The sequence below is a fragment of the Cryptomeria japonica genome, unplaced genomic scaffold (assembly GCF_030272615.1).
Source record: "Cryptomeria japonica unplaced genomic scaffold, Sugi_1.0 HiC_scaffold_113, whole genome shotgun sequence".
Lineage (NCBI taxonomy): Eukaryota > Viridiplantae > Streptophyta > Pinopsida > Cupressales > Cupressaceae > Cryptomeria > Cryptomeria japonica.
In genome coordinates, this window is record NW_026728935.1 from 197,501 (window position 1) to 222,500 (window position 25,000).

General features: G+C 61.2%; 3 non-coding genes across 3 annotated transcripts; all 3 read right to left on the reverse strand.

The window, feature by feature from the left end:
- Window positions 1–226: 226 nt before the first annotated feature.
- LOC131865494 (5S ribosomal RNA) lies at window positions 227–345 on the reverse strand. The gene has a single exon (XR_009364214.1). It is a non-coding gene; the product is annotated as a 5S ribosomal RNA (ribosomal RNA).
- Window positions 346–6,260: 5,915 nt separating this feature from the next.
- On the reverse strand, window positions 6,261–6,379 carry LOC131865495 (5S ribosomal RNA). The gene has a single exon (XR_009364215.1). It is a non-coding gene; the product is annotated as a 5S ribosomal RNA (ribosomal RNA).
- Window positions 6,380–12,294: 5,915 nt separating this feature from the next.
- On the reverse strand, window positions 12,295–12,413 carry LOC131865496 (5S ribosomal RNA). Its single transcript, XR_009364216.1, has one exon. It is a non-coding gene; the product is annotated as a 5S ribosomal RNA (ribosomal RNA).
- Between the last annotated feature and the right edge of the window lie 12,587 nt (window positions 12,414–25,000).

The window sequence follows — 25,000 nt, forward strand, 5'->3', positions numbered from 1 at the left end:
CACCTGGGTGCGCGCGCAGCACCTCGGGCGCACCGGGGTGCGCGCACAACGCCCGGGTTGCACCGTGGCCTGTGTGCTCGGGGCGCCTCGGGTGCGCGCTCGGTGTCGCCCCCGCGCGCGCGGTAGTGCGGGCAGCGCACCCCGGCCCGGCCCGGCCCCGACGAGAACGCAAACGGGCAAAAGGTTTATTCAAATAGCATTGCGACGCCCGGCGAAAAACTAAAAAAGGGTGCAACACCGGGACTTCCCGGGAGGTCACCCATCCCAGTACTACTCCGGCCCAAGCGCGCTTAACTGCGGAGTTCTGATGGGATCCGGTGCACTAACGCTGGTATGATCGCACCCGTTATGAGCTTGTCGCAGTGTGTACTTAGCAAACCGCGACCCACGTGCGAATCCACCCCGGCCACCCACCCCCGTCGAGGTGCACACCCTCCCTCGCGAAGTGCGCCCCGTTCGCCAAGTGTGAGCCCTGCCCGGGTGCGCGCACCTTGCTAGGGCGTCGGGTGTGCACCCGGCCCGGCCTACGTGCGTGCACCTGGACGGGGCGTCGTGTGCGTGCAGTGTCCCGTCTGCAACGCGGTGCCCACACACCACCTCGGGCGCAACGACCTGCGCTCACATGTGGGCCGAGTGCACCTTGGTGCATGTTCGGGGCGCCTCGGGTGCACGCTCGATCTTGCCCCGGTGCACCAAGGCGCTCGGTTTGCCCCGGGTGCGCACTTGGTGCAAGGTGGGCACCCAAAATAGGGATCAAGCACCAAAACACAAGTTTCGGGATGCAAAATGGGACCCAAGGACCACAAATGCGTTCCAAGACCCATGATGGGTCCACGAGAACAAAAATGTGTTCCGAGACTTAATAAACAAATATTGGGTTTTAGGAGAAGAAACATGCTCTGATGCCCAAAACGAGAATCGACCCCGAAAAGGCCACAGGCCAAAAGTGGGATGCGAGACAAAAAAAAATGGGACCCGAGGACCAAAATTGGGTTCCCAGGTCGAAGACAGGGCAACCGGACAAGAAACGACCTCTAAGGCTCGAAATGAGTCCCGACGACTAAAACTTGACAAGAAGCACCCATCAGGCACCCAACTCGACACCCATGGGATGCCGACCCACCCGGGCTTCCACCTAGCACACCTTGGCACCCACCCACCCTCGCACCCAACCTCGCACCCAACTTAGCACCTTTGAACCCACATTGGCACTCACCCTGACCCTGGCACCTTGGAACCCACATTGGCACTCACCTTGACCCTGGCACCCACCTTTGCACTCACCTTGGGACCCACCCTGGCTCCCACCTCGGCACCCACCCAGACACCCACCTTGGTTCCTTGGCACCCACCTTGGATCCTTGGCACCCACCCCGACACCCACCTTGGCACGCAACTTGGCTACTTGCCACCCACCTTGGCTCCTTGACGCCCACCCCGACAACCACCCCGTGACCTACCCTGGCTAGGGTTGGTGCACACCCACCCTGGTGCCCACCTTGGCACCCACCCCATGACCCACCTTGGCACGCACCTTAGTACCCACCCCGTTACCCACCCTAGGACCCACCCCGTGACCCACCTTGGCCAGGGTGGGTGCCTTGGTGCGCACAACTTGCCTGGGCTGCACACCAGGGCGGGCTCAAGATGGCACTCGCGTTCCGTTTTTTTCACTATCTTTCAAAACGGAAATTTTAAAATCTCGTTTTTTTTTTTTTTTTGCCTTTTCTGGAAATTAGTGAAGGCAGCGCATCAAAGGTGCGCAATGCTGGTGCGAACCCGGGAGCGCTCCGATGTGTGCTCCAAGGTGCGGCGTGCACGAAGTCCGAGCCCGGCTTGCCCCGGGTGCGCACCTCGCGTGCACCTTCGCCGGGGTGAGCACCTTGGCTGGGTTGCGCGCCCTGGTGCGCACCAAGGAGCGCTCTGAAGTGTGCTCCAAGGTGCGGCGTGCACGAAGTCGGAGCTCGGTTTGCCCCGGGTGTGCACCTCGGGTGCGCACCTCGCGTGCACCTTCGCTGCGGTGGGCACCTTGGCTGGGTTGCGCGCCTTGGTGGGCACCATGCAGTGCACGAAGTCGGAGCCCGGTTTGCCCCGGGCGCGCACCTCCGCCAGGGTGGGCACCTTGGTGCGCACAACTTGCCTGGGCTGCGCACCAGGAAGGGCTCAAGATGGCACCCGCGTTCCGTTTTTTTCACTATCTTTCAGAACGGAAATTTTAAAATATCGTTTTTTTTTGCCTTTTCTGGAAATTAGTGAAGGCAGCGCATCAAAGGTGCGCAACGCTGGTGCGAACCTGGGAGCGCTCCGATGTGTGCTCCAAGGTGCGGCGTGCACGAAGTCGGAGCCCGGTTTGCCCCGGGTGCGCCCTGGTGGGCACCATGGTGCGCACCAAGGAGCGCTCCGAAGTGTGCTCCAAGGTGCGGCCTGCACGAAGTCGGAGCCCGGTTTGCCCCGGGTGTGCACCGCGGGTGGGCACCTTGGTGCGCATGCCTTGCCTGGGCTGCGCACCAGGGCGGGCTCAAGATGGCACCCGCGTTCCGTTTTTTTCACTATCTTTCAAAACGGAAATTTTAAAATCTCATTTTTTTTTGCCTTTTCTGGAAATTAGTGAAGGCAGCGCATCAAAGGTGCGCACCTCGCTGCCCACCACGGTGCGCAACGCCGGTGGGCACCCGGGAGTGCTTCGAAGTGTGCTCCAAGGTGCTGCGTGCACGTTGTCGGAGCCCGGTTTGCCCCGGGTGCGCACCTCGCGTGCACCTTCGTCGGGGTGGGCACCTTGGCTGGGTTTGCCCCGGCTGCGCTCCGAAGCGGGGTTATTGGAGCGCCGCCTCTTTTTTTGTCGGAGCGTTTGGTGGGGTTTCTCGCATTGGCTCTTCCCAGGCCCGGTTGCCACCCTGGCGCGCACGAAGTCGGAAGTAGGGTTAATTGCCCGGGTGCGCACCTTTGCCAGGGTGGGCACCTTACCTAGGCTGTGCACCAGGGCGGGCTCAAGATGGCACCCGCGTTCCGTTTTTTTCACTATCTTTCAAAACGGAAATTTTAAAATCTCCTCTTTTTTTTGCCTTTTCTGGAAATTAGTGAAGGCAGCGCATCAAAGGTGCGCACCTCGCTGCCCACCTTGGTGTGCTCTGAGGTGCGCACCCGGGAGCGCTACGAAGTGTGCTCCAAGGTGCGGCGTGCACGTTGTCGGAGCCCGGTTTGCCCCGGGTGCGCACCTCGCCTGCACCTTGGCCGGGGTGGGCACCCTGGCTGGGTTTGCCCAGGGTGCGCTCCGAAGCGGGGTTACTGGAGCGCCCCCTCTTTTTTTGTCAGAGCGTTTGGTGGGGTTTCTCGCATTGGCTCTTCCCAGGCCCGGTTGTTGGGTGCGCTCCCACCCTGGCGCGCGCGAAGTTGGAAGTTGGGTTAATTGCCCGGGCGCGCACCTTCGCCAGGGTGGGCACCTTGGTGCGCACACCTTGGCTGGGCTGCGCACCAGGGCGGGCTCAAGATGGCACCAGCATTCCCTTTTTCTCACTATCTTTCAAAACGGAAATTTTAAAATCTCCTTTTTTTTTGCCTTTTATGGAAATTAGTGAAGGCATCGCATCAAAGGTGCGCACCTCGCTGCCCACCTTGGTGTGCTCCGAGGTGCCCACCACGGTGCGCTCCGAGGTGCCCACCACGGTGCGCAACGCCGGTGCGAACCCGGGAGCGCCCCGATGTGTGCTCCAAGGTGCGGCGTGCACGAAGCCGGACCCCGGTTTGCCCCGGGTGCGCACCTCGCGTGCACCTTGGTGCGCACACCTTGGCTGGGTTGCGCGGCCTGGTGGGCACCATGGTGCGCACCAAGGAGCGCTCCGAAGTGTGCTCCAAGGTGCGGCGTGCACGAAGTCCTAGCCCGGTTTGCCCCGGGTGCGCACCTTCGCCGCGGTGGGCACCATGGCGTGCACGAAGTCGGAGCCCGGTTTGCCCCGGGTGCGCACCTCGCGTGCACCTTCGCCGGGGTGGGCACCTCGGCTGGGTTGCGCGCCCTGGTGCGCACCAAGGAGCGCTCCGAAGTGTGCTCCAAGGTGCGGCGTGCACGAAGTCGGAGCCCGGTTTGCCCCGGGTGCGCACCTTCGCCGCGGTGGGCACCCTGGTGCGCACCATGGCGTGCACGAAGTCGGAGCCCGGTTTGCCCCGGGTGCGCACCTCGCGTGCACCTTCGGCGGGGTTGCGCGCCCTGGTGCGCACCAAGGAGCGCTCCGAAGTGTGCTCCAAGGTGCGGCGTGCACGAAGTCGGAGCCCGGTTTGCCCCGGGTGCGCACCTCGCGTGCACCTTCGGCGGGGTTGCGCGCCCTGGTGGGCACCATGGTGCGCACCAAGGAGCGCTCCGAAGTGTGCTCCAAGGTGCGGCGTGCACGAAGTCGGAGCCCGGTTTGCCCCGGGTGCGCACCTCGCGTGCACCTTCGCCGCGGTGGGCACCATGGCGTGCACGAAGTCGGAGCCCGGTTTGCCCCGGGTGCGCACCTCGCGTGCACCTTCGCCGGGGTGGGCACCTCGGCTGGGTTGCGCGCCCTGGTGCGCACCAAGGAGCGCTCCGAAGTGTGCTCCAAGGTGCGGCGTGCACGAAGTCGGAGCCCGGTTTGCCCCGGGTGCGCACCTCGCGTGCACCTTCGCCGCGGTGGGCACCATGGCGTGCACGAAGTCGGAGCCCGGTTTGCCCCGGGTGCGCACCCCGCGTGCACCTTCGCCGGGGTGGGCACCTCGGCTGGGTTGCGCGCCCTGGTGCGCACCAAGGAGCGCTCCGAAGTGTGCTCCAAGGTGCGGCGTGCACGAAGTCGGAGCCCGGTTTGCCCCGGGTGCGCACCTCGCGTGCACCTTCGCCGCGGTGGGCACCTTGGCTGGGTTGGGCACCATTGAGCGCTCCGAAGTGTGCTCCAAGGTGCGCACCATGGCCCTCCAAGGTGCGCAGCATGGCGTGCACGAAGTCGGAGCCCGGTTTGCCCCGGGTGCGCACCTCGCGTGCACCTTCGCCAGGGTGGGCACCTCGGTGCGCACACCTTCTCAATGTTTTCTTGCCTTTTCTGGAAATTGGTGAAGGCAGCGCATCAAAGGTGCGCACCTCGGTGTGCTCCGAGGTGCGAACCCGAGAGCGCTCCGAGGTGCCCACGAAGTCGAAAGTCGGGTTAATTGCATTGTTTTCCCCGGGTGCGCTCCGAGGTGCGCAACATCGGTGCGCACCAAGGAGGGCTCCGAAGTGTGCTCCAAGGTGCGCACGATTCGGAGCTCGGTTTGCCCGGGGTGCGCACACCTTGGCTGGGTTGCGCACCCTTTGTGCGCTCCAAGGTGCGCACGAAGTCGGAGCTCGGTTTGCCCCGGGTGCGCACCTTCGCCAGGGTGCGCACCTTGATGCGCACGCCTTGGCTGGGCTGCGCACCTTGGTGGGCGCCATGGTGCGCACCTTTCGTGCGCTCCAAGGTGCGCACGAAGTCGGAGCTCGGTTTGCCCCGGGTGCGCACCTTGGTGGGCGCCATGGTGCACTCCGAGGTGCCCAAGATTGGTGCGCACCAAGGAGCGCTCCGAAGTGCGCTCCAAGGTGCGCAGGTGCGCGCGAAGTCGAAAGTTGGGTTAATTGTCCGGTTTGCCTCGGGTGCGCACCTTGCGTGCACCTTCGCCAGGGTGGGCGCCTTGGTGCGCACACCTTGGCTGGGCTGCGCACCCGGGCGCGCACACCTTGGCACCCGCGTTTCCTTCATTTTAAATTTTTTTTTTTTACAATCTCTCAAGTGGGAAATTCTATAATCTCAACTTTTTTTGCCTTTTCAGGAAACTTTTGAATGGAGCGCATCATTGGTGCGCTCCGAAGTGTGCTCCAAGGTGCGCACCTCTGGTGTGCTCCAAAGCTCTCTCCAGCTGCGTGCACCTGCCCCGGCCGCGCACCCGGCCCCGCCCAGCTTCGCTCACCTGTCCCGGGCGTCTGGTGCGGAACCTTAGAGTAAGAAACATCACCGTGCACCTTGGCCAACGTGCGCGACTCGACCGAGCGCGCACTGGCCGAGGTGCACACCGATTTCACCTGGGTGCGCGCGCAGCACCTCGGGCGCACCGGGGTGCGCGCACAACGCCCGGGTTGCACCGTGGCCTGTGTGCTCGGGGCGCCTCGGGTGCGCGCTCGGTGTCGCCCCCGCGCGCGCGGTAGTGCGGGCAGCGCACCCCGGCCCGGCCCGGCCCCGACGAGAACGCAAACGGGCAAAAGGTTTATTCAAATAGCATTGCGACGCCCGGCGAAAAACTAAGAAAGGGTGCAACACCGGGACTTCCCGGGAGGTCACCCATCCCAGTACTACTCCGGCCCAAGCGCGCTTAACTGCGGAGTTCTGATGGGATCCGGTGCACTAACGCTGGTATGATCGCACCCGTTATGAGCTTGTCGCAGTGTGTACTTAGCAAACCGCGACCCACGTGCGAATCCACCCCGGCCACCCACCCCCGTCGAGGTGCACACCCTCCCTCGCGAAGTGCGCCCCGTTCGCCAAGTGTGAGCCCTGCCCGGGTGCGCGCACCTTGCTAGGGCGTCGGGTGTGCACCCGGCCCGGCCTACGTGCGTGCACCTGGACGGGGCGTCGTGTGCGTGCAGTGTCCCGTCTGCAACGCGGTGCCCACACACCACCTCGGGCGCAACGACCTGCGCTCACATGTGGGCCGAGTGCACCTTGGTGCATGTTCGGGGCGCCTCGGGTGCACGCTCGATCTTGCCCCGGTGCACCAAGGCGCTCGGTTTGCCCCGGGTGCGCACTTGGTGCAAGGTGGGCACCCAAAATAGGGATCAAGCACCAAAACACAAGTTTCGGGATGCAAAATGGGACCCAAGGACCACAAATGCGTTCCAAGACCCATGATGGGTCCACGAGAACAAAAATGTGTTCCGAGACTTAATAAACAAATATTGGGTTTTAGGAGAAGAAACATGCTCTGATGCCCAAAACGAGAATCGACCCCGAAAAGGCCACAGGCCAAAAGTGGGATGCGAGACAAAAAAAAATGGGACCCGAGGACCAAAATTGGGTTCCCAGGTCGAAGACAGGGCAACCGGACAAGAAACGACCTCTAAGGCTCGAAATGAGTCCCGACGACTAAAACTTGACAAGAAGCACCCATCAGGCACCCAACTCGACACCCATGGGATGCCGACCCACCCGGGCTTCCACCTAGCACACCTTGGCACCCACCCACCCTCGCACCCAACCTCGCACCCAACTTAGCACCTTTGAACCCACATTGGCACTCACCCTGACCCTGGCACCTTGGAACCCACATTGGCACTCACCTTGACCCTGGCACCCACCTTTGCACTCACCTTGGGACCCACCCTGGCTCCCACCTCGGCACCCACCCAGACACCCACCTTGGTTCCTTGGCACCCACCTTGGATCCTTGGCACCCACCCCGACACCCACCTTGGCACGCAACTTGGCTACTTGCCACCCACCTTGGCTCCTTGACGCCCACCCCGACAACCACCCCGTGACCTACCCTGGCTAGGGTTGGTGCACACCCACCCTGGTGCCCACCTTGGCACCCACCCCATGACCCACCTTGGCACGCACCTTAGTACCCACCCCGTTACCCACCCTAGGACCCACCCCGTGACCCACCTTGGCCAGGGTGGGTGCCTTGGTGCGCACAACTTGCCTGGGCTGCACACCAGGGCGGGCTCAAGATGGCACTCGCGTTCCGTTTTTTTCACTATCTTTCAAAACGGAAATTTTAAAATCTCGTTTTTTTTTTTTTTTTGCCTTTTCTGGAAATTAGTGAAGGCAGCGCATCAAAGGTGCGCAATGCTGGTGCGAACCCGGGAGCGCTCCGATGTGTGCTCCAAGGTGCGGCGTGCACGAAGTCCGAGCCCGGCTTGCCCCGGGTGCGCACCTCGCGTGCACCTTCGCCGGGGTGAGCACCTTGGCTGGGTTGCGCGCCCTGGTGCGCACCAAGGAGCGCTCTGAAGTGTGCTCCAAGGTGCGGCGTGCACGAAGTCGGAGCTCGGTTTGCCCCGGGTGTGCACCTCGGGTGCGCACCTCGCGTGCACCTTCGCTGCGGTGGGCACCTTGGCTGGGTTGCGCGCCTTGGTGGGCACCATGCAGTGCACGAAGTCGGAGCCCGGTTTGCCCCGGGCGCGCACCTCCGCCAGGGTGGGCACCTTGGTGCGCACAACTTGCCTGGGCTGCGCACCAGGAAGGGCTCAAGATGGCACCCGCGTTCCGTTTTTTTCACTATCTTTCAGAACGGAAATTTTAAAATATCGTTTTTTTTTGCCTTTTCTGGAAATTAGTGAAGGCAGCGCATCAAAGGTGCGCAACGCTGGTGCGAACCTGGGAGCGCTCCGATGTGTGCTCCAAGGTGCGGCGTGCACGAAGTCGGAGCCCGGTTTGCCCCGGGTGCGCCCTGGTGGGCACCATGGTGCGCACCAAGGAGCGCTCCGAAGTGTGCTCCAAGGTGCGGCCTGCACGAAGTCGGAGCCCGGTTTGCCCCGGGTGTGCACCGCGGGTGGGCACCTTGGTGCGCATGCCTTGCCTGGGCTGCGCACCAGGGCGGGCTCAAGATGGCACCCGCGTTCCGTTTTTTTCACTATCTTTCAAAACGGAAATTTTAAAATCTCATTTTTTTTTGCCTTTTCTGGAAATTAGTGAAGGCAGCGCATCAAAGGTGCGCACCTCGCTGCCCACCACGGTGCGCAACGCCGGTGGGCACCCGGGAGTGCTTCGAAGTGTGCTCCAAGGTGCTGCGTGCACGTTGTCGGAGCCCGGTTTGCCCCGGGTGCGCACCTCGCGTGCACCTTCGTCGGGGTGGGCACCTTGGCTGGGTTTGCCCCGGCTGCGCTCCGAAGCGGGGTTATTGGAGCGCCGCCTCTTTTTTTGTCGGAGCGTTTGGTGGGGTTTCTCGCATTGGCTCTTCCCAGGCCCGGTTGCCACCCTGGCGCGCACGAAGTCGGAAGTAGGGTTAATTGCCCGGGTGCGCACCTTTGCCAGGGTGGGCACCTTACCTAGGCTGTGCACCAGGGCGGGCTCAAGATGGCACCCGCGTTCCGTTTTTTTCACTATCTTTCAAAACGGAAATTTTAAAATCTCCTCTTTTTTTTGCCTTTTCTGGAAATTAGTGAAGGCAGCGCATCAAAGGTGCGCACCTCGCTGCCCACCTTGGTGTGCTCTGAGGTGCGCACCCGGGAGCGCTACGAAGTGTGCTCCAAGGTGCGGCGTGCACGTTGTCGGAGCCCGGTTTGCCCCGGGTGCGCACCTCGCCTGCACCTTGGCCGGGGTGGGCACCCTGGCTGGGTTTGCCCAGGGTGCGCTCCGAAGCGGGGTTACTGGAGCGCCCCCTCTTTTTTTGTCAGAGCGTTTGGTGGGGTTTCTCGCATTGGCTCTTCCCAGGCCCGGTTGTTGGGTGCGCTCCCACCCTGGCGCGCGCGAAGTTGGAAGTTGGGTTAATTGCCCGGGCGCGCACCTTCGCCAGGGTGGGCACCTTGGTGCGCACACCTTGGCTGGGCTGCGCACCAGGGCGGGCTCAAGATGGCACCAGCATTCCCTTTTTCTCACTATCTTTCAAAACGGAAATTTTAAAATCTCCTTTTTTTTTGCCTTTTATGGAAATTAGTGAAGGCATCGCATCAAAGGTGCGCACCTCGCTGCCCACCTTGGTGTGCTCCGAGGTGCCCACCACGGTGCGCTCCGAGGTGCCCACCACGGTGCGCAACGCCGGTGCGAACCCGGGAGCGCCCCGATGTGTGCTCCAAGGTGCGGCGTGCACGAAGCCGGACCCCGGTTTGCCCCGGGTGCGCACCTCGCGTGCACCTTGGTGCGCACACCTTGGCTGGGTTGCGCGGCCTGGTGGGCACCATGGTGCGCACCAAGGAGCGCTCCGAAGTGTGCTCCAAGGTGCGGCGTGCACGAAGTCCTAGCCCGGTTTGCCCCGGGTGCGCACCTTCGCCGCGGTGGGCACCATGGCGTGCACGAAGTCGGAGCCCGGTTTGCCCCGGGTGCGCACCTCGCGTGCACCTTCGCCGGGGTGGGCACCTCGGCTGGGTTGCGCGCCCTGGTGCGCACCAAGGAGCGCTCCGAAGTGTGCTCCAAGGTGCGGCGTGCACGAAGTCGGAGCCCGGTTTGCCCCGGGTGCGCACCTTCGCCGCGGTGGGCACCCTGGTGCGCACCATGGCGTGCACGAAGTCGGAGCCCGGTTTGCCCCGGGTGCGCACCTCGCGTGCACCTTCGGCGGGGTTGCGCGCCCTGGTGCGCACCAAGGAGCGCTCCGAAGTGTGCTCCAAGGTGCGGCGTGCACGAAGTCGGAGCCCGGTTTGCCCCGGGTGCGCACCTCGCGTGCACCTTCGGCGGGGTTGCGCGCCCTGGTGGGCACCATGGTGCGCACCAAGGAGCGCTCCGAAGTGTGCTCCAAGGTGCGGCGTGCACGAAGTCGGAGCCCGGTTTGCCCCGGGTGCGCACCTCGCGTGCACCTTCGCCGCGGTGGGCACCATGGCGTGCACGAAGTCGGAGCCCGGTTTGCCCCGGGTGCGCACCTCGCGTGCACCTTCGCCGGGGTGGGCACCTCGGCTGGGTTGCGCGCCCTGGTGCGCACCAAGGAGCGCTCCGAAGTGTGCTCCAAGGTGCGGCGTGCACGAAGTCGGAGCCCGGTTTGCCCCGGGTGCGCACCTCGCGTGCACCTTCGCCGCGGTGGGCACCATGGCGTGCACGAAGTCGGAGCCCGGTTTGCCCCGGGTGCGCACCCCGCGTGCACCTTCGCCGGGGTGGGCACCTCGGCTGGGTTGCGCGCCCTGGTGCGCACCAAGGAGCGCTCCGAAGTGTGCTCCAAGGTGCGGCGTGCACGAAGTCGGAGCCCGGTTTGCCCCGGGTGCGCACCTCGCGTGCACCTTCGCCGCGGTGGGCACCTTGGCTGGGTTGGGCACCATTGAGCGCTCCGAAGTGTGCTCCAAGGTGCGCACCATGGCCCTCCAAGGTGCGCAGCATGGCGTGCACGAAGTCGGAGCCCGGTTTGCCCCGGGTGCGCACCTCGCGTGCACCTTCGCCAGGGTGGGCACCTCGGTGCGCACACCTTCTCAATGTTTTCTTGCCTTTTCTGGAAATTGGTGAAGGCAGCGCATCAAAGGTGCGCACCTCGGTGTGCTCCGAGGTGCGAACCCGAGAGCGCTCCGAGGTGCCCACGAAGTCGAAAGTCGGGTTAATTGCATTGTTTTCCCCGGGTGCGCTCCGAGGTGCGCAACATCGGTGCGCACCAAGGAGGGCTCCGAAGTGTGCTCCAAGGTGCGCACGATTCGGAGCTCGGTTTGCCCGGGGTGCGCACACCTTGGCTGGGTTGCGCACCCTTTGTGCGCTCCAAGGTGCGCACGAAGTCGGAGCTCGGTTTGCCCCGGGTGCGCACCTTCGCCAGGGTGCGCACCTTGATGCGCACGCCTTGGCTGGGCTGCGCACCTTGGTGGGCGCCATGGTGCGCACCTTTCGTGCGCTCCAAGGTGCGCACGAAGTCGGAGCTCGGTTTGCCCCGGGTGCGCACCTTGGTGGGCGCCATGGTGCACTCCGAGGTGCCCAAGATTGGTGCGCACCAAGGAGCGCTCCGAAGTGCGCTCCAAGGTGCGCAGGTGCGCGCGAAGTCGAAAGTTGGGTTAATTGTCCGGTTTGCCTCGGGTGCGCACCTTGCGTGCACCTTCGCCAGGGTGGGCGCCTTGGTGCGCACACCTTGGCTGGGCTGCGCACCCGGGCGCGCACACCTTGGCACCCGCGTTTCCTTCATTTTAAATTTTTTTTTTTTACAATCTCTCAAGTGGGAAATTCTATAATCTCAACTTTTTTTGCCTTTTCAGGAAACTTTTGAATGGAGCGCATCATTGGTGCGCTCCGAAGTGTGCTCCAAGGTGCGCACCTCTGGTGTGCTCCAAAGCTCTCTCCAGCTGCGTGCACCTGCCCCGGCCGCGCACCCGGCCCCGCCCAGCTTCGCTCACCTGTCCCGGGCGTCTGGTGCGGAACCTTAGAGTAAGAAACATCACCGTGCACCTTGGCCAACGTGCGCGACTCGACCGAGCGCGCACTGGCCGAGGTGCACACCGATTTCACCTGGGTGCGCGCGCAGCACCTCGGGCGCACCGGGGTGCGCGCACAACGCCCGGGTTGCACCGTGGCCTGTGTGCTCGGGGCGCCTCGGGTGCGCGCTCGGTGTCGCCCCCGCGCGCGCGGTAGTGCGGGCAGCGCACCCCGGCCCGGCCCGGCCCCGACGAGAACGCAAACGGGCAAAAGGTTTATTCAAATAGCATTGCGACGCCCGGCGAAAAACTAAGAAAGGGTGCAACACCGGGACTTCCCGGGAGGTCACCCATCCCAGTACTACTCCGGCCCAAGCGCGCTTAACTGCGGAGTTCTGATGGGATCCGGTGCACTAACGCTGGTATGATCGCACCCGTTATGAGCTTGTCGCAGTGTGTACTTAGCAAACCGCGACCCACGTGCGAATCCACCCCGGCCACCCACCCCCGTCGAGGTGCACACCCTCCCTCGCGAAGTGCGCCCCGTTCGCCAAGTGTGAGCCCTGCCCGGGTGCGCGCACCTTGCTAGGGCGTCGGGTGTGCACCCGGCCCGGCCTACGTGCGTGCACCTGGACGGGGCGTCGTGTGCGTGCAGTGTCCCGTCTGCAACGCGGTGCCCACACACCACCTCGGGCGCAACGACCTGCGCTCACATGTGGGCCGAGTGCACCTTGGTGCATGTTCGGGGCGCCTCGGGTGCACGCTCGATCTTGCCCCGGTGCACCAAGGCGCTCGGTTTGCCCCGGGTGCGCACTTGGTGCAAGGTGGGCACCCAAAATAGGGATCAAGCACCAAAACACAAGTTTCGGGATGCAAAATGGGACCCAAGGACCACAAATGCGTTCCAAGACCCATGATGGGTCCACGAGAACAAAAATGTGTTCCGAGACTTAATAAACAAATATTGGGTTTTAGGAGAAGAAACATGCTCTGATGCCCAAAACGAGAATCGACCCCGAAAAGGCCACAGGCCAAAAGTGGGATGCGAGACAAAAAAAAATGGGACCCGAGGACCAAAATTGGGTTCCCAGGTCGAAGACAGGGCAACCGGACAAGAAACGACCTCTAAGGCTCGAAATGAGTCCCGACGACTAAAACTTGACAAGAAGCACCCATCAGGCACCCAACTCGACACCCATGGGATGCCGACCCACCCGGGCTTCCACCTAGCACACCTTGGCACCCACCCACCCTCGCACCCAACCTCGCACCCAACTTAGCACCTTTGAACCCACATTGGCACTCACCCTGACCCTGGCACCTTGGAACCCACATTGGCACTCACCTTGACCCTGGCACCCACCTTTGCACTCACCTTGGGACCCACCCTGGCTCCCACCTCGGCACCCACCCAGACACCCACCTTGGTTCCTTGGCACCCACCTTGGATCCTTGGCACCCACCCCGACACCCACCTTGGCACGCAACTTGGCTACTTGCCACCCACCTTGGCTCCTTGACGCCCACCCCGACAACCACCCCGTGACCTACCCTGGCTAGGGTTGGTGCACACCCACCCTGGTGCCCACCTTGGCACCCACCCCATGACCCACCTTGGCACGCACCTTAGTACCCACCCCGTTACCCACCCTAGGACCCACCCCGTGACCCACCTTGGCCAGGGTGGGTGCACCCACCCTGGTGCCCACCTTGGCACCCACCCATCCTAGCACCCAGCCTGTGACCGGGCTTGGAACCCAACCTTGCACCCGTCTTGGCCAGTGTGGGTGCGCACCCATCCTGGCACCCACGTTGTGACACACCCTTTAACCCACGCACCCTAGCAGCCACGTTGGCACCCACCTTGGAACACAACCTAGCAACTTGGCACCCACCCCGTGACCCACCTTGGCATCCACCATAGCAGTCGCCCACTTGGCACCCACCTTGGAACCCAAGTTGGCACCCACCTCGGCACCCACCTTGACACTTGTGGACCCACCTTGCCACTCACCCTAGCATCGACCCATCCTAGCACCCACCCTGGCACCTTTGCACCCTAGCACTCACCCATCCTAGCACCTAACCTGTGACCCACCTTGACACTCACCCTCGCACCCACCTTGGAACCCAACCTAGCACCCACCCACCCTGACACCAACCCTAGCACCTACCCACCCTTGCACCCACCCTGTGACCCATCTTGGCACCCACCCATCCTACCACTCAACCTATCACCCACCTTCTCACCCACCTTGGCATCCACCTTAGCACCCACCCACACTGGCACCTTGGCACCCACCTCGGGCAAGGTGGGTGCACACCCACCCTGACACCCAATTTAGAACCAACCGAGCATGTTACCCACCTTGGCACCCACATTGCAGCCCACCCTAGTACCCACCCTATGACCCACATTGGCATCCACACCCTAGCACCCAGGCACCTCGACACCCGCCTTGACACGCACCCTAGCACTAAACCTGTGACCCACCTTGGAACTCACCCTAGAACCCACCCACCCTGTGAACCACCTTGGCATCCACCTTAGCACCCACCCACCTTGGCACCCACTCTAGCACTCACCCATCCTAACACCCAACTTGTTACCCACCTTGGCACCCGCCCTCGCGTCCACCTTGAAACCCACCCTAGCACCCACCCACGCAGGAGCCCACCTTGGCACCCAACCTAACACCCACGCATCCTGGCACCCAACTTGTGACCCACCTTGGAACCCACCCTAGTACCCACCTTTGAACCCACTATATCACCAACCCACCTTGGCACCCACCCTATGACCCTCTTTGGAATCCACCCTAGCACGCACCCACCCTGGCACCCACCATGGAGCGCACCCTAGCACCCACCCACCTCGGCACGCACCTCAACACCCACCTTGGTGTGCGCACTGCGCCAACCTCTCAAAGACCCTATGTGGTGCGCTCCAAAGTGTACACCTTTGGTGCGCTCCAAGGTGCGCACCTTTGGTGCACACCGAGGTGCACACCAAAGTGTGCACCGAGGTGAGCACCAAAGTGCACTCCAAGGTGCACACCAAGGCGTGCACCTTTGGTGCGGTCAATGCAAACGAATTCGGAAGTTGGGGTCGATGTCCTAATCGCTGCTGCAGACTACACGTATGAGAATCGGACAAATAGCTTTATATAGGGGAGGTGTTGCGTTTGATGGGTCGACTCCCCTGGTTGTGTGCACTGCACCAACTTCAAAGACCCTGTCTTGTTTAAGAAGTCAAAAGTTGGGGTGGATGTCCTAATCATTGCTGCAGTCTACGCATGTATGAGAATCAGACAAATAGCTTATATAGGGGAGGTGTTGCATTCGGTGGGTTGACTCCCCTGGTTGTGCGCACTGCGCCAACCTCAAAGACCCCGCATAGCAGAAGAAGTCGGAAGTCGGATTTTGGTGAGCACCAAGGCGTGCACCTTTGGTGCGGTCAACGCAGACGAATTCAGAAGTTGGGGTGGATGTCCTAATCGTTGTTGCAGGCTACACATGTATGAGAATCAGACAAATAGCTTATATAGGGGAGGTGTTGGGTTTGATGGGTCAACTCCCTTGGTTGTGCGCATTACGCCAACCTCAAAGACCTTGTTTTCGTTAAGAAGTCAAAAGTTGGGGTCAATGTCCTAATGGCTCCTGTAGGCTACACATGTATGAGAATCGGACAAATAGCTTATATAGGGGAGGTGTTGGGTTTGATGGGTCGACTCCCCTGGTTGTGCGCATTACGTCAACCTCAAAGACCTTGTTTTCGTTAAGAAGTCAAAAGTTGGGGTCGATGTCCTAATTGCTCCTGTAGACTACACATGTATGAGAATCAGACAAATAGCTTATATAGGGGAGGTGTTGGGTTTGATGGGTTGACTCCCCTAGTTGTTCGCATTACACCAACCTCAAAGACCTTGTTTTCGTTTAGAAGCCGAAAGTTGGGGTCGATGTCCTAATTGCTCCTGCAGGCTACGCATGTATGAGAATCAGACAAATAGCTTATATAGGGGAGGTGTTGGGTTTGATGGGTCGACTCCCCTGGTTGTGCGCATTGCGCCAACCTCAAAGACCCTGCATTGCGGATGAAGTCGAAAGTCAGAGTTTGGTGTGCTACAAGGTGTGGTCGAAGGTGCTCACCTAGGTGTGCACCTTTGGAGCGCAGGAAAAGTGCCCTCCAAAAGTGCGCACCTTTGGAGTGCACAAAAGTGCCCTCCAAAAGTGCGCACCTTTGGAGCGCACAAAAGTGCCCTCCAAAAAGTGCCCTCCAAAAGTGCGCACCTTTGGAGCGCACAAAAGTGCCCTCCAAAAAGTGCCCTCCAAAAGTGCGCACCTTTGGAGTGCAGAAAAGTGCCCTCCAAAAAGTGCCCTCCAAAAGTGTGCACCTTTGGAGTGCACAAAAGTGCCCTCCAAAAGTGCGCACCTTTGGAGCGCAGAAAAGTGCCCTCCAAAAAGTGCCCTCCAAAAGTGCGCACCTTTGGAGCGCAGAAAAGTGCCCTCCAAAAAGTGCCCTCCAAAAGTGCGCACCTTTGGAGCGCAGAAAAGTGCCCTCCAAAAAGTGCCCTCCAAAAGTGCGCACCTTTGGAGCGCACAAAAGTGCCCTCCAAAAGTGCGCACCTTTGGAGCGCACAAAAGTGCCCTCCAAAAGTGCGCACTTTTGGTGCGCACTTTTGGTGCGCACAAAAGTGCGCACTTTTGGTGCGCACCAAGGCGCTGGTTCGGTCGTTGCAGGCGAGTTCGGAAGTTGGGGTCGATGTCCTGAGCGGAGGTGCAAACTACACAGGTGTCGGAATCGGACAAATAGCTTATATAGGGGAGGTGTATGCTTCGATGGGTCGACTCCCCAGGTTGAGCGCACCGCGCCAACCTCAAAGACCCTACGGTATGGATGAAGTCGGAAGTTGGGTCCGATGACCGATTCGATTAGTAGGTATGCTCATGAGGTCGGAATTTGGGTCCGATGACCTGCCATGTGCAGGAAGGCGAATGTTGGCACTGTGCGTTGCAAGGTGCACACCAAGGTGCTGGTGCGGTCTTTTTAGTCGAGTTCGGAAGTTGGGGTCGATGTCCTGATCGGAGGTGCAAGCTACACAGGTGTGGGAATCGGACAAATAGCTTATATAGGGGAGGTGTATGCTTCGTTGGGTCGACTCCCCGGGTTGAGCGCACCGCGCCAACCTCAAAGACCCTACGGTATGGATGAAGTCGGAAGTTGGGTCCGATGACCGATTCGATATGTAGGCATACTCGCGAGGTCGGAATTTGGGTCCGATGACCTGCCATGTGCAGGAAGGCGAATGTTGGCACTGTGCGTTGCAAGGTGCGCACCAAGGCGCTGGTTCGGTCGTTGCAGGCGAGTTCGGAAGTTGGGGTCGATGTCCTGATCGGAGGTGCAAACTACATAGGTGTGGGAATCGGACAAATAGCTTATATAGGGGAGGTGTATGCTTCGTTGGGTCGACTCCCCGGGTTGAGCGCACCGCGCCAACCTCAAAGACCCTACGGTATGGATGAAGTCGGAAGTTGTGTCCGATGACCGATTCGATATGTAGGCATACTCGCGAGGTCGGAATTTGGGTCCGATGACCTGCCATGTGCAGGAAGGCGAATGTTGGGACTGTGCGTCGCAAGGTGCGCACCAAGGCGCTGGTGCCGTCGTTGCAGTCGAGTTCGGAAGTTGGGGTCGATGTCCTGGTCAGAGGTGCAAACTACACAGGTGTGGGAATCGGACAAATAGCTTATATAGGGGAGGTGTATGCTTCGATGGGTCGACTCCCCGGGTTGAGCGCACCGCGCCAACCTCAAAGACCCTACAGTATGGATGAAGTCGGAAGTTGGGTCCGATGACCGATTCGATACGTAGGCATATTGGCGAGGTCTGAATTTGTGTCCGATGACCTGCCATGCGCAGGAAGGCGGAATTTGGGTCCGATGACCGAGTTGATGGCGTGCCATGCGCAGAAAGGCGGAATTTGGGTCCGATGACCGAGTTGATGTTGATGGCCCGCCATGCACAGGAAGGCGGAATTTGGGTCCGATGACCGATTTGAAGGCGTGCCATGCGCAGAAAGGCGGAGTTTGGGTCCGATGACCGAGTTGATATTGATGGCCCGCCATGCGCAGGAAGGCGGAATTTGGGTCCGATGACCTGACATACGCATGGAGTCCGACTCGGGGGCCGATGTTCGATTCGATGACTTGCATTGTGGGTAAAGTCGGAAGTTGTGGTCTTTGACCCGATTCGATGACCAGACTTCGGCTGCTTGAGAATCGGACAAATAACTTATATAGGGGAGGTAGTGTTCTCGAGCATCCTCCCCCCGTGCCCGTTTATGTCGATTGATGCTGGTGCTCGACTGGTTGGAGCGCTCGGATGCAAAAATCTTGCACCAGGATTTATCGATTGTGATGGACACGGCAAGTCTCCTGATTGCTATGCAGGAGCTCATCGTGAATCTCTATGCGGCCTTGGTATGGACTCGACCTGCGGAATGGTTCGGCAATGGTAGTCGCTCCAACACGTCCTTGCAATGGCCACAGAGGTGATTCGACTAGAGCTCCAGTCTAGCTTTTGGGTTGCTTGGCGGACTGGTATAGCCGCGATCGAGTTCCGGCCATGAACGTTTTAGATAGCTCTTGGGCTTTCTGGGACGGAAGTCGGAAGTTTGGGCTGTTGTCCGATTTGATGACCATTCTTCGGATGTGTGAGAATCGGACAAATAACTTATATAGGGGACTGTGTTGTCTCACGCAGCCCCCTCCGTGCCCCTCTATCTCGACCGATGTTGGTGCTTGAAAGGGTTGGGATCGCTCGGATTTATAAACGTGCACCACCATTTGTCGAGTGTGAGGGACGCGGCAGGTCTCCTAAATGCTATACGGGCGCTCTCTGAGAATCTCTATCCGGCCTCGACACAGACTAGTCTTGCTGAATGGTTTGGCACTGGTAGTCGATCCAACACGTCGTTGTTGTGGCCGCCTAGGCGATTCGATTCGAGCCCCCGTCTAGCTTTTGGGTTGCTTGGCGGATTTTGCCCTATCCGCAAGTGAGCTCGGTCCCTAAACGTTCGAGAAACCCGATTGCTATGCGCCGACTCTCTTTCTTGCGAGCCTCCATCTAGCTTTTGGGTCTCTACGGAACGGAAGTCGGAATCTGGGACCGTTGTTTGATTCGACGAGGCAGACTACGGTTGTGCGAGAATCGGACAAATAACTTATATAGGGGAGGTGTTGACTGGAGCATTCTCCCCCGTGCCCCTCTAACTCGACCAATGCTGGCGCTCGAACGGTGGTAGCGCTCGGATTTTCGTTGAGCGCCAGCATTGGTCGATTTAGAGGGGCATGCGAGATTCCCGAATGCTATGCGAGGGCTCTAACGGAAATGTCTATTGGTTTCGGTATGGATGCAATTGCGAGTGGTTCGGCAAAGGTAGTCGTTCCGATGCGTCCATGTCGTGGCCAAATCGATAATTCGATTTGAGCCCTCGTATAGCATTTGGGTCTCTCGATGTGATTCCGCATTCCAGTCCCTTTGGGCACTGCTTGAGCCGCATCCCAGGGGGTTCCCTTCCCAATAATCTGCCTCGCAACCCGATTGCTATGCGGTGAGGCTCCTCGGCCGCCTCGGAACTATCTGTGTATCAGACGCATCGCGGGATAAGGGGTTGGCAACGGTAGTCGCCCCAAGCGCGTCCGATGCTTGGACCATTCCGAGGCGGCCCTGAAGCCTCTTCCGTCTAGCCGTTGGGTCCTTCTCGCCGCATCCCTCGCCTCGCACCCCGATTGCTATGCGGTGAGGCTCCTCGGCCGCCTTGGAACTATCTGTGTATCAGACGCATCGCGGGATAAGGGGTTGTCACTGGTAGTCGCCCCAAGCGCGTCCGATGCTTGGACCATTCCGAGGCGGCCCTGAAGCCTCTTCCGTCTAGCCGTTGGGTCCTTCTCGCCGCATCCCTCGACTCGCACCCCGATTGCTATGCGGTGAGGCTCCTCGGCCGCCTTGGAACTATCTGTGTATCGGACGCGTCGCGGGATAAGGGGTTGTCACTGGTAGTCGCCCCAAGCGCGTCCGATGCTTGGACCATTCCGAGGCGGCCCTGAAGCCTCTTCCGTCTAGCCGTTGGGTCCTTCTCGCCGCATCCCTCGCCTCGCACCCCGATTGCTATGCGGTGAGGCTCCTCGGCCGCCTTGGAACTATCTGTGTATCGGACGCGTCGCGGGATAAGGGGTTGTCACTGGTAGTCGCCCCAAGCGCGTGCGATGCTTGGACCATTCCCAGGCGGCCCTGAAGCCTCTTCCGTCTAGCCGTTGGGTCCTTCTCGCCGCATCCCTCGCCTCGCACCCCGATTGCTATGCGGTGAGGCTCCTCGGCCGCCTTGGAACTATCTGTGTATCGGACGCGTCGCGGGATAAGGGGTTGTCACTGGTAGTCGCCCCAAGCGCGTCCGATGCTTGGACCATTCCGAGGCGGCCCTGAAGCCTCTTCCGTCTAGCCGTTGGGTCCTTCTCGCCGCATCCCTCGCCTCGCACCCCGATTGCTATGCGGTGAGGCTCCTCGGCCGCCTTGGAACTATCTGTGTATCGGACGCGTCGCGGGATAAGGGGTTGTCACTGGTAGTCGCCCCAAGCGCGTCCGATGCTTGGACCATTCCGAGGCGGCCCTGAAGCCTCTTCCGTCTAGCCGTTGGGTCCTTCTCGCCGCATCCCTCGCCTCGCACCCCGATTGCTATGCGGTGAGGCTCCTCGGCCGCCTTGGAACTATCTGTGTATCGGACGCGTCGCGGGATAAGGGGTTGTCACTGGTAGTCGCCCCAAGCGCGTCCGATGCTTGGACCATTCCGAGGCGGCCCTGAAGCCTCTTCCGTCTAGCCGTTGGGTCCTTCTCGCCGCATCCCTCGCCTCGCACCCCGATTGCTATGCGGTGAGGCTCCTCGGCCGCCTTGGAACTATCTGTGTATCGGACGCATCGCGGGATAAGGGGTTGTCACTGGTAGTCGCCCCAAGCGCGTCCGATGCTTGGACCATTCCGAGGCGGCCCTGAAGCCTCTTCCGTCTAGCCGTTGGGTCCTTCTCGCCGCATCCCTCGCCTCGCACCCCGATTGCTATGCGGTGAGGCTCCTCGGCCGCCTTGGAACTATCTGTGTATCGGACGCGTCGCGGGATAAGGGGTTGTCACTGGTAGTCGCCCCAAGCGCGTCCGATGCTTGGACCATTCCGAGGCGGCCCTGAAGCCTCTTCCGTCTAGCCGTTGGGTCCTTCTCGCCGCATCCCTCGCCTCGCACCCCGATTGCTATGCGGTGAGGCTCCTCGTCCGCCTTGGAACTATCTGTGTATCGGACGCGTCGCGGGATAAGGGGTTGTCACTGGTAGTCGCCCCAAGCGCGTCCGATGCTTGGACCATTCCGAGGCGGACCTGAAGCCTCTTCCGTCTAGCCGTTGGGTCCTTCTCGCCGCATCCCTCGCCTCGCACCCCGATTGCTATGCGGTGAGGCTCCTCGGCCGCCTTGGAACTATCTGTGTATCGGACGCGTCGCGGGATAAGGGGTTGTCACTGGTAGTCGCCCCAAGCGCGTCCGATGCTTGGACCATTCCGAGGCGGCCCTGAAGCCTCTTCCGTCTAGCCGTTGGGTCCTTCTTGCCGCATCCCTCGCCTCGCACCCCGATTGCTATGCGGTGAGGCTCCTCGGCCGCCTTGGAACTATCTGTGTATCGGACGCGTCGCGGGATAAGGGGTTGTCACTGGTAGTCGCCCCAAGCGCGTCCGATGCTTGGACCATTCCGAGGCGGCCCTGAAGCCTCTTCCGTCTAGCCGTTGGGTCCTTCTCGCCGCATCCCTCGCCTCGCACCCCGATTGCTATGCGGTGAGGCTCCTCGGCCGCCTTGGAACTATCTGTGTATCGGACGCATCGCGGGATAAGGGGTTGTCACTGGTAGTCGCCCCAAGCGCGTCCGATGCTTGGACCATTCCGAGGCGGCCCTGAAGCCTCTTCCGTCTAGCCGTTGGGTCCTTCTCGCCGCATCCCTCGCCTCGCACCCCGATTGCTATGCGGTGAGGCTCCTCGGCCGCCTTGGAACTATCTGTGTATCGGACGCGTCGCGGGATAAGGGGTTGTCACTGGTAGTCGCCCCAAGCGCGTCCGATGCTTGGACCATTCCGAGGCGGACCTGAAGCCTCTTCCGTCTAGCCGTTGGGTCCTTCTCGCCGCATCCCTCGCCTCGCACCCCGATTGCTATGCGGTGAGGCTCCTCGGCCGCCTTGGAACTATCTGTGTATCGGACGCGTCGCGGGATAAGGGGTTGTCACTGGTAGTCGCCCCAAGCGCGTCCGATGCTTGGACCATTCCGAGGCGGCCCTGAAGCCTCTTCCGTCTAGCCGTTGGGTCCTTCTCGCCGCATCCCTCGCCTCGCACCCCGATTGCTATGCGGTGAGGCTCCTCGGCCGCCTTGGAACTATCTGTGTATCGGACGCGTCGCGGGATAAGGGGTTGTCACTGGTAGTCGCCCCAAGCGCGTCCGATGCTTGGACCATTCCGAGGCGGACCTGAAGCCTCTTCCCTCTAGCCGTTGGGGCTTTCTCGCCGCATCCCTCGCCTCGCACCCCGATTGCTATTCGGTGAGGCTCCTCGGCCGCCTTGGAACTATCTGTGTATCGGACGCATCGCGGGATAAGGGGTTGGCAGTGGTAGTCGCCCCAAGCGCGTCCGATGCTTGGACCATTCCGAGGCGGCCCTGCAGCCTCTTCCGTCTAGCCGTTGGGGCCATCTCGCTGCATCCCCCACCTCGCACCACGATTGCTATGCGGTGAGGCTCCTTGGCCGCCTCGGAACTATCTGTGTATCGGACGCATCGCGGGATAAGGGGTTGTCACTGGTAGTCGCCCCAAGCGCGTCCGATGCTTGGACTATTCCGAGGCGGCCCTGCAGCCTCTTCCGTCTAGCCGTTGGGGCCATCTCGCCGCATCCCCCAGCTCCTCGGCCGCCTCGGAACTATCTGTGTATCGGACGCATCGCGGGATAAGGGGTTGGCAGTGGTAGTCGCCCCAAGCGCGTTCGATGCTTGGACTATTCCGAGGCGGCCCCGCAGCCTCTTCCGTCTACCCTTTGGGGCCATCTCGCCGCATCCCTCGCCTCGCACCCCGATTGCTATGCGGTGAGGCTCCTCGGCCGCCTGGGAACTATCTTCGTATCGGATGCATCGCGGGATAAGGGGTTGTCACTGGTAGTCGCCCCAAGCGCGTCCGATGCTTGGACTATTCCGAGGCGGCCCTGTGGCCTCTTCCGTCTAGCCGTTGGGGCCATCTCGCCGCATCCCTCACCTCGCACCCCCATTGCTATGCGGTGAGGCTCCTCGGCCGCCTTGGAACTGTCTTCGTATCGGAAGCATCGCGGGATAAGGGGTTGTCACTGGTAGTCGCCCCAAGCGCGTCCGATGCTTGGACTATTCCGAGGCGGCCCTGCAGCCTCTTCCGTCTAGCCGTTGGGGCCATCTCGCCGCATCCCCCACCTCGCACCCGGATTGCTATGCGGTGAGGCTCCTCGGCCGCCTTGGAACTATCTTCGTATCGGACGCATCGCGGGATAAGGGGTTGTCACTGGTAGTCGCCCCAAGCGCGTCCGATGCTTGGACTATTCCGACGCGGCCCTGTGGCCTCTTCCGTCTAGCCGTTGGGGCCATCTCGCCGCATCCCCCACCTCGCACCCCGATTGCTATGCGGTGAGGCTCCTCGGCCGCCTTGGAACCATCTTCGTATCGGACGCATCGCGGGATGAGGGGTTGTCACTGGTAGTCGCCCCAAGCGCGTCCGATGCTTGGACCATTCCGAGGCGGCCCTGAAGCCTCTTCCGTCTAGCCGTTTGGGCCTTCCCGCCCCATCCCTCGCCTCGCACCCCCGATTGCTATGCGGTGAGGCTCCTCGGCCGCCTTGGAACCATCTGTGTATCGGACGCATCGCGGGATAAGGGGTTGGCACTGGTAGTCGCCCCAAGCGCGTCCGATGCTTGGAGCATTCCGAGGTGGCCCTGAAGCCTCTTCCGTCTAGCCGTTGGGGCCTTCCCGCCCCATCCCTCGCCTCGCACCCCGATTGATATGCGGTGAGGCTCCTCGGCCGCCTTGGAACTATCTGTGTATCGGACGCATCGCGGGATAAGGGGTTGGCACTGGTAGTCGTCCCAATCGCGTCCGATGCTTGGACCAATCCGAGGCGGCCCTGCAGCCTCTTCCGTTTAGCCGTCGGGGCCTTCCCGCCGCATCCCTCGCCTCGCATCCCGATTCCTATGCGGTGAGTCTTCTCGGCCGCCGCGGAACTATACCTGTTATTGCTACTGCATCCTTCGGCTGGTAACCTCCTCTGCCGCCTTGGAACGTTCTCTTTGTCGGACGCGTCGCGGGATAAGGGGTTGGCACTGGTAGTCGCCCCAAGCGCGCCCGATGCATAGACCGCTCCGAGTTGACCTTGCTTTCAGCCTCTCACATGCATAGACCTCTCTGAGTCGACCCTGCAGCCTCTCACGTTTAGCCTTTGGAATCTCGCCTCACAACATGATTGCTATCCTTGATGCATCCCTTGCCTCGAGCCCTGATTGCTTTCTTGGCTGCATCCCTCCTCTCCTCACAGCCCGGTTGTCATCACTGCTTCATCCGTCGCTTCATGCATTCTGGCTGCTGGGCCCTTCCCACCGCACACCTCGATTGCTATCTCTTCTGCATCACACACCCCGATTGCTATCTCTGCTACATCCCTCGGCTCTCACTTCTGCATCCTTCGCCTCCCACCTCGATTGCTATCAATGCTGCATCCGTAACCTCACACCCCGATTGCTATGCGGGGAGGCTCCTTGGCCGCCTTGGAAATTTCTGTGTGTCGGACGCACCGCGGGATAAGGGGTTGGCACTGGTAGTCGCCCCAAGTGCGCCCGATTCTTAGACCGCTTCGAGGTGACCTCGTAGCCTCTTTCGTCCAGGCTTCCTGCCTTCAACGCCCTTTTTACACCTCGATTGCTATGCGCGGGCTCGTTG